Genomic DNA, 9,337 nt, shown 5'->3' with positions numbered 1-9,337 from the left:
GCGAAATCAGCCCGAAATGGGCCTTAAATTGGCCAAAAATAAGCGACTAGGACGCAGCCACGTGGCAGCTGCTGGGTTGCATTGGAGTCCACTGCCTAAGGCCCAAAACGACGCCGTTTTGGGCATCATTGGCTGGGAAAAATCATTAGAAATTCTCCCCCAGCGCGCACGCATGCCCAGACCTCGATCCCGCGTCCCAGCCTTCCTCCTCGATCCCGGGTCCCAGCCTTCCTCCTTGGGCTTGCGTGCCAGCTGCGCTGGCTGCTCCTTCAACATTAATGTGCACCCAATTAAATTTAAAACAACCTTAACACAGATCCTAGAAATTACACTTAAACCCCCCTTAACTTCTGAAAATGCCACATAAACCCCACACTTCTTTTATTCCTTATTTCACTTTCACCCCATAATTTTTCAGAAAATTCACTAAATTAATTTATTTTTCTATTTTCATAAATACTCCCAAATAATTTAATTAAATACCTAAATTTCCTATTTCCTCAAAATTACATAAATAAACATTTTTCTTAAATCTCCAAATACCGAAATAAATTAATATTTCCTTTTAACCCACAAATATTCAATAATCACCACAAATATAATAATTAATAATTATTAACCATTTCCAAATAATTTAATTAATTACCTTTAATTCCTTATTTTTCTCAAAACCACAAAAATAATTACTTCCTCTTAAATTCTCAAATATTCAATAATGCCCTCAAACACTAGTTTGAATAATTATTTTTTTTTTTCAAATTTTGGGATATTACACACTCTACTGTGGTGTTGCTGTATGTTGCACGGTAGAATGCAACCATCATATCTTTTTATTATCTACAACATTTCTTCAAGTTTTGCTTAAGGTGACAGAAACAAAAGACACGTGGGACAAAAATGAAGACATGATCATCGCATTCGCAATGCTTTGGTGATGATCGAAAACGATGACCAAATCTTCTCACACTCTAATAGCCTTTCTCAATTTCCTTAAAAACCACATCCATGATCTGTCAGACTCACAATCTCCAAATCCAAAAGCAATGGGATAAATCATCTCTTCCCCATCTTTGCAAGTGGAAACGAATATCACCCCTTTGTGTTCACCTTTCAAATGGGTGGCATTAACGGCAACAACTAATCTTATGTAAGACTAGAAACCATGAAGGCAAGCTCCGAGTGCAAAAAATGAATACAAGAAATGATTATTTTCATATGTCTTTATTATCGTGATACTATTAGGATTTGTTTCTTTTAACATGTGAAAATATGAGCGTAGCTGCTGATATGATTCATCCACATTACCATAAGTAAGTCTTTTTGCATGTTGTAAAGACCTCCAAGCTTTAGTATACATAATCTTCACACCATGCTGCTCTAGCAACTCTCCCATTAGCATTCTAGGTGTATATTCACTACTCGCCACTATTTTTGAGAACAAACTTCCAATGACAATAACCTTCACACTCCGAAATGTGAATCGTAGACATCCAGAGTACATGTGTGACTCGGCATAAATTTTACCACATGCCAAAATGAACAACCAGGTCTGCATCTTGCACGAAGCATAAATTTGCAGTTCACATCCTTGCAACCAGTCTCAAATCGAATTGTGCATGAATGTCTGACTCGATAGTCCATCTTCACATCAACATAATATTGTCCAAATGCTAAAATTAGTTATTGTTTACTTTTAAAGAGTGCGACTAGCTATAAAAGATCATCTTGGTATGGAATTGACACTTCAGGTCTTGTTTCCTCAATTACATAATTTTCTACACCAAGAACGATCCAGTTTCTTTGTAAATGGTTGTCCTAAAATTGTGAACCTAAAAATCTTACCTCCAGGTACTCCGGACTGACTCCTCTTTAATCACCACCACTACCGCCACTATTATCACCATCGCTATCGTCACTATTATCATCAGTTTCATTATCACAATCATCATCTGTGTGTGGAGCGTCATCTGACAAACCAGCCATACCATATGTACCAAAATCATCATTTTGCAATGGACTTTGTGCGGATGTAAATGGAATGCAAACACTTGAATCTTGATTACCACCACTACGTAGGTTACAAACTCCAACATCTTTACAAATCATATCAACATACATCACTTTATATTTTCTGTCATTGCACATAATAAACCTGACACCATAGTCGTCCTTGATAGGGAATTTGGTGGCTAGAAGATAGCTCAAGTGTTTCGTTACAAAATGAATGATGATGTCATACCTTATTTTATCAATTCCCGTCACCGTGTACACAATCTCAACTAATTGAGAAAAATTTGTATTCTTATAGATTCCCACACACATCCTATTACCCCCAATGTACTTATTATCATTCCATTCCCCATTCCACACGATGATCAACGACACTAAATCCATTGCTGCAACATTGAAAGGAGGAAGAAATTAGTCTCACCATTACCATGGATGCAACGGACCCACACACACACCCAAATTGGGTTCAATTCCTCAATTAAACCAAGTCATAACTATAAGTAAGTTTATTTGTTTTTTGAGATTTGTATTTTATTTTCTTTTTCTAAAGAGGTTATTTATACAATTCAACATGATTTTTGACTTATAAACCAACAACAATCTTATTATTATCATCTTCTATAACTAAATATGTAGTTTATGAAAAATATTTAAAAATTTTATAAAAAACATTGGAGGATTTTAACATAACACATTTAGAGACAAATGCTTAAGAAGTCAAATTTTGTTAAATAATATGATAAAATTAAATATATTGTATTAAATTATATTATTTTTGTAACGCCCTGTGAATCGTAATTTAATTTAATTATTCGTTATTAGGGTAATTTAATTTAAAAGGAATATTAATATAACTTGTTGTTATAAATAATAATGAATTATGTGATTTTAAGGAAATAAGAAATAAGGTTAATTAATTATTTATTCTAGAATATTTTTGGGAATAGGAAAAATTGAAATAAATTAAATGTGTGATTTTTGGAAGTTTCGGGTGTTAATGTAAATATTAAAGAGAGCATATGTGTGAATACCAAAAGTGGGGGGGGGGGGGTGCTGGTGCGTTTCCGTAAAAGGGACCAAGGGTCCCTTTAAATTTAATGCAACGCAGTATATGTATGAAGGCAGCGGGTGGCGCGAGTGGCACGCGGGCATGCGGAGGTGGGGGTGGACATGGGTTTGAGCCCGCGGGTGCGTGCGCGAGGCTGGGAATTTTGTTGATTTTTAATCAACTATAGGTGTCCAAAAATGACGTCGTTTCGTCAAGGGCGGTGGCCTCCCAGCACTGGTCCCATGATTGCCACGTGGCTTCCTCCCATCTGCTATTTTTTGCTCCAATTTAAGCCCAATTCGGGCACTTTTAATTGCAATAGAAGCAGCAAACAGTGGGGTTTAAATTTAGAGAAGAAGAAGCTCGAACCAGCATTGAAAATGGCAGAAAATAGGACAAATTGAGGTTTTATTCAGGTTTAATCAAGGTTTTAATTAGCCAGGTAAGTAGAGAAGCTAGTAATAATTATTTTGTGTGGTCGAAATTTCGTTTAGAGTCCAATTTTGTTAATTTTGGAAAATTATTGGGGTGTTACATTTTATATAATTTTTATCGCATTGGGCCAAAACAAGCCTAAGGATATCTTTGTTAAGACAAGTTCTTTATACCCTCTACAACTTTCTTTTAATTGTCAATTTAGTTAACCTCCCTTCGTTTGTTTCGGCCGTTTATTAATTATGAAATTTTGAATGGTTTGTTTTAAATTTAATTTATTAAACTGACCTTGTGGATTTTATTTATTGGTTGCCTACGGGGGTTTGTGCCACCCCCCATGCCTGTGGGAATGATGTTGTACTCACTCGGGGATAAGTTCTTATTTGTTCGGGTATTATTATGGATTTTGGTTGTTCATAGGCTAGAGCGGTTGGGAAGTGGGAGTAAGGGTCGGCCATTCGGTGACGTTGGAGTGACTGTTGTACTATCTTTCTTAGGCCATCGGCTGGACACTCCTAGTCACTGACCATTGACCGGTGCTAGGCACTACTGACTAGCTTTGCCATTACGTGGTTATAGCATGAGTGGTTACATTTTATTCTTGTTGCATGGTTTGGTGTGCACATGGGTATGGGCTGCATGTTGGGGTTTTCATGTTCTGTTTATGCTTGGACACGGACATCCTAGGATTGTTAGTTACATCTGGCACGGGCACATGCATCGCGTGTGATTTACTATGTGGAAGAAGCATCTGCCTGATGCCTGGATGTATGGGCACCAATGTATCTAGTTGATGCTTACTACGCCTTGCATTTTATGTGCACATTGCATGGTTACAATATGTACAGTGGTCTCGGACAGGAGTACCGTTCTGAGGGAGCCTAGAGCTCGGTTATTCAGTGGCTCGGGTGTCGAGAGTACCGACCCGAGGTATGCGCACAGGTTTGTTGAAGACATATGTTGCCTTACAGGGCAGCGGCAGGTTGGTATGGGACTTGGGTGCCGGGTGTCTTGTGTGGGCCCCAAGGATCAGTATGTGCTTTCCTTATGCTTTACTGATGTGTTGTAGTGTCTCATGATTTGTGTGTACATGTGGGGACTATGTTTGGGGAGTTCACTCCTACTATTTAATTTATAGCCTTCATTTTCTTATAAACTTGCTGAGTCTTGTGACTCACCTTGCTTTCTATCATTCCAGATAAGGGTAAAGCGAAAGTTGAGGGCGAGGATCGCGCCACCTAGCAGCCAGTCAAGTTGGTATGGTGTACAGTTAGCTTGCCCCCATTGTCTCTAATATTTTGTCTCTTATTTTTTACTGTGCCAGGTTGTTCCTTGTACCTTCTATTTGTTGGCACAGGTGTTTGTATATATTTTTATACTTCGTGGCTGCTGATCTAACGGGGTACTTGTGGGCGTGCAAGTTTATAGTTTTGCTTCCACTGTTGTATTTCTTATGTATGCATGCCAGGGTAATTTCCTCATCTTGTGTTTCATTCCTTTCCCCTTCCGTAAGCGCTCCCATTCAAGTAGATCGGGTGGTTGGGATATCCGGGTGGGGGTGCTTACAATGTTAGTATCAAAGCATTGTTGAGTCAATTTGGGGGACAAGTAACTGTACACCAAGGTTGTTAGGTAAAGTTAGAGTGTTAGGTCGTGCCTTTAATTTCGAAATGTGTTCTAATTAATCTTGGTTATGTAAGACTCATGGATGCACACCGCGGACGAGGTCGTGGTCTACCACCGGCGCGAGATAGAGTGCATCTTGTTCCTACTCCTGAGGTACCAGTGACAGGTGCAGGAGATGAGCGATAGCTAGGGCCTCTGGATATGCAAGAGACATTGGAAGGCATCTTATGGGCCATGGATGTACTGGCGGCATCTCAGTTACGTCAGGAGCGCAGTCATGATGGTAGGACCACTACGGCCGAGGCGTCACACTCAGGTACGCCAGGGGCAGGGGATAGTTCCAGTACTGCATTACTTAAAGATTTTATGGCACTACGTCTGCCAGAGTTTAGAGGGGGTGCAGACGCGGCAAAGGCCGAGAACTGGCTGTTGGCGGTAGAAAAGCACCTGCGATCGATAGGCTGTGCAGAGGCCCAGAGGGTTCAATTGGGGACTTTCTTGTTTCGAGGACATGTTGAGCGCTGGTGGGAGACTACCAGACATCGATTTGGTGATGAGGGCCTGACATAGGCACAGTTTGTCGCAGCGTTTAATGAGATTTATGTACCTCCTTGGGTCCGAGAGTAGAAGGTATTTGAGTTTATTGAGTTGCAGCAGGGGAGTAAGACGGTCACACAGTATGAGACTGAGTTTGTGGCGTTATCTCGTTATGCTTCGGAGTTGGTGACCCCTGAGTCTTGTAGAGTTAGCAAGTTCCAGAGGGGGTTGCGAGCAGAGATTCGCCACGCTATGGCTGGTATTGAGGCACCCAACTTTCCTACAGCTGTCCAGCGGGCCCATGCAGTTGAGCGGGACCGATTGGAGGCTCGATCGGATTAGTTAGTCATGAAGGGCGCAGGGAGCAACAACAAGAAGAGGAAGTGGGATGCAGGTGGTAAGAGTTTAGGGTTTCCATCGTGCCGGCAGTGTGGGCAAAGACATCAGGGACAGTGCCGGGATGTGTGTTATCGATGTGGCCAGCCAAGGCATTTGAGGAGGGATTGTCCGCAGGGGCTTATACCAGCTACACTAGTCACACCAACTACAGGTCAGGATATCATTTGCTTTCGCTGTGGACAGAGAGGCCATCGGGCGAACATGTGCATACAGCCAGAGCAGATAGGAGGGCTGCGGACTGGAGGAGTAGGACCCAGGCCAACTCAGAGGCAGACTACACCGAGGGCGCAGGGTCCAGTAGCGCTATTACCCCTACCAGCGACACAACGTCCAGGGCTTATAGAGAGACCACAGATGCAGGGGAAGGCATTTGCGGTGACAGCAGCTGAAGCAGCTGAGGGCAGCAACACGGTACAATGTATACTTTCTCTCCATGGTCACGACGTGCGTGCCTTATTTGATATAGGTTCTACACACTCCTTCATAGCACCCCATCTGTTGCATAAGATCCCGATCCCGTGTAACCCATTGCCATATGATTTGTCTGTTTCGACACCAGGAGGGATGGTATTGTTGGGGAGTGAGATGGCCAAGGATTGCGAGATAGGGATTCACGACCAGGTAGTTTTAGGGGATCTTATTGTCTTGGCTATTCAGGATTTTGATTTATTATTGGGTATGGATTGGCTCTCACGGCACTATACTCGAGTTAACTGTCGCCAGAAGGTGATTTCGTTTAAGTAACCAGGGAGACTAGCTGTTACATACCGGGGTGTGAAGCCAGTGGTGACTACACCGATGATATCGGTTATGCAAGCTGAGAGACTTATATGACGTGGGTGTGAAGCTTATTTTGCATTTGTGACCGTGGTAGCTAGGGAGAAGAAGGAGTTGGCTGCCTATCCTGTGGTGTGAGACTTTTCATATGTGTTCCCGGATGAGCTACTAGGACTACCGCCGCACCAGAAGATTGATTTTGTAGTCGATCTGATACCAAGCACGCAACCCATTTCCAAGACTCCTTACCGTATGACTGCTAATGAACTGAAGGAACTCAAGATGCAGCTGTAAGATCTTTTGGATAGAGGTTTTATTTGGCCGAGCACATTATCATGGGGGGCCCCAGTATTATTTGTGCTTAAGAAGGATGGATCTATGCGATTATGTATCGACTACCGACAGCTTAATCAAGAAACAATTAAGAATAAGTACCCCCTACCCCGTGTGGATGATTTACTGTATCAATTGCCTGGTGCATCGATGTTCTCCAAGATAGACTTGCGATCAGGTTATCATCAGGTGCGGGTCAAAGATGAGGATATTGCGAAGACCGCATTTCATACACGTTACGGGCATTATGAGTTTGTGGTCATGCCATTTGGGCTGACCAATGCTCCTGCAGTGTTTATGGATTTGATGAATAGGGTGTTTAAGGAATATTTGGATTCCTTTGTCATAGTTTTTATTGACGACATCCTAGTCTACTCACCGAGCCTTGAGATACACGAGGTGCAACTGAATATGGTCCTACAGAAGCTCAGGGAAGAGCAGTTGTATGCGATGGATTATAATTTAGAGACGAAAAGACCAGTCACTAAATATTTTTTAATATTTTTTAAATTTAGCGACGGAAACTCCTGTCACTAAATAATTTTAGGGAATTTAATTTTAAAATTTAATTTTAATTAAATATTTTAATGTATGAAGAAATTTTCATTGCTAAAAGAAATTAAATTAATTAAATTTTTTAGCTGCGACAAAAATCCGTAGCTAAAAATAAAAAAAATGAATATTAATATACAAATCTTTTAGCGATGAATTAGTTTCATCACTAAAATTAAAAATTTAAAAATTAAATTATAATTTTTAGTGACAAAAGAGATCCGTCGCTAAAAGACATTAAAATGAAAATTTATTTTTAAATTTTTTAGAGATGGATTAATTCCGTCGCTAAAAGATTTGAAAAAATATAAATTAATATTAAAATATTTTAGCAACAGAATAATTTTGTCACTAAAATTAATTATTTTAAATTTAAAATTTAATTTTTAACAACAAAAAATTTCGTCGATAGAGTTAATTATTTAATTTCAATTTTTTAAGTGACGAAAAAATTTCGTTGCTAAAAATGAAAACTAAAAAATTAAATAAATCACCTTTTAGCTACAAAATTGTTCTGTTGCTAAAATAAATTAAAAATATAAATTAATGTAAAAATCACTTAGTGATAAAATAAAAATTTTAAAATTAAATTATAAATTTTAGTGCTATAATACAAATAATTTTTAATAACAAAAATTTAACTAAATTTAAATTTTTTTAGCAATGGAGCAATTTTATCACTAAAAAAGGAGAATATTTGAATTAAAATTAAAATCTTTTAGTGATGGAATAAAATAAATTTATAGACTGACAACGATGGGCAGATGCTGGTCACTAATTTTGTACAATTTTAAATATTTTTTTTTAAGTTCAATAAATTATAAATAATATATATACACAGAAAAATAATATTTATACTGAATAATAAATATAAAATAATATATATAAATAATAAAAAAAACCCTGAATTCCATACATTGTATTGAATACCACGAGTCTCATGTAATTCTATGAAACTCACTCTGTGTAACTCACCTATATATTTATCATAGTAAACTATTGTGCTAAAAACTTGAACGTCCTATTTGATTGGTGGATTAAATAGTGTCATTACAAATTTAAAAACGAGATAAAATAATGACGACACTAAATAATATTGTTTCACACTTATATTATAATTATTTTGTATTTAGCATGTAAATGAGAAGACATTACTTACATTAAATAATAAACAATAAAATTTCTCATTTCCTAAAAGATATAAATATATTTGAATATATTGTATTTCTCTACATCATTCGTAATCCTATATATTACTTACTCTTCACAATCTTCACTTAGACATAGTATTCTTAATTTTATAACCAAACATATTTATAATAATAAATCATAGTTCTCATAACCAATTCCACAAGAATAGTACAATCTACCTTTTCTTTTTCTTTTTAACTTTGTATTGCATATTTTTGGTTGCCTTTATATAATCTTATTTATATTAATTGTCTTACCTGATCACTTAATTGACATGTTATTTATTCTATGGATAATCGATATCGGACATAAGTTCAATAGTGGAGTAGGAAGTGCCCATTAGCGGGTACGTATTTTTAATTGTAATATCATACTCAAAATTGTATATTTAATTAGCTAACTATTTTTTTTTTACTATGCTACACTCCA

Source organism: Diospyros lotus, chromosome 2, assembly GCF_014633365.1.
Source record: "Diospyros lotus cultivar Yz01 chromosome 2, ASM1463336v1, whole genome shotgun sequence".
Taxonomy (NCBI): Eukaryota; Viridiplantae; Streptophyta; class Magnoliopsida; order Ericales; family Ebenaceae; genus Diospyros; species Diospyros lotus.
The sequence above is the reverse complement of the archived record's forward strand: the minus strand, read 5'-3'. Positions refer to the sequence as shown.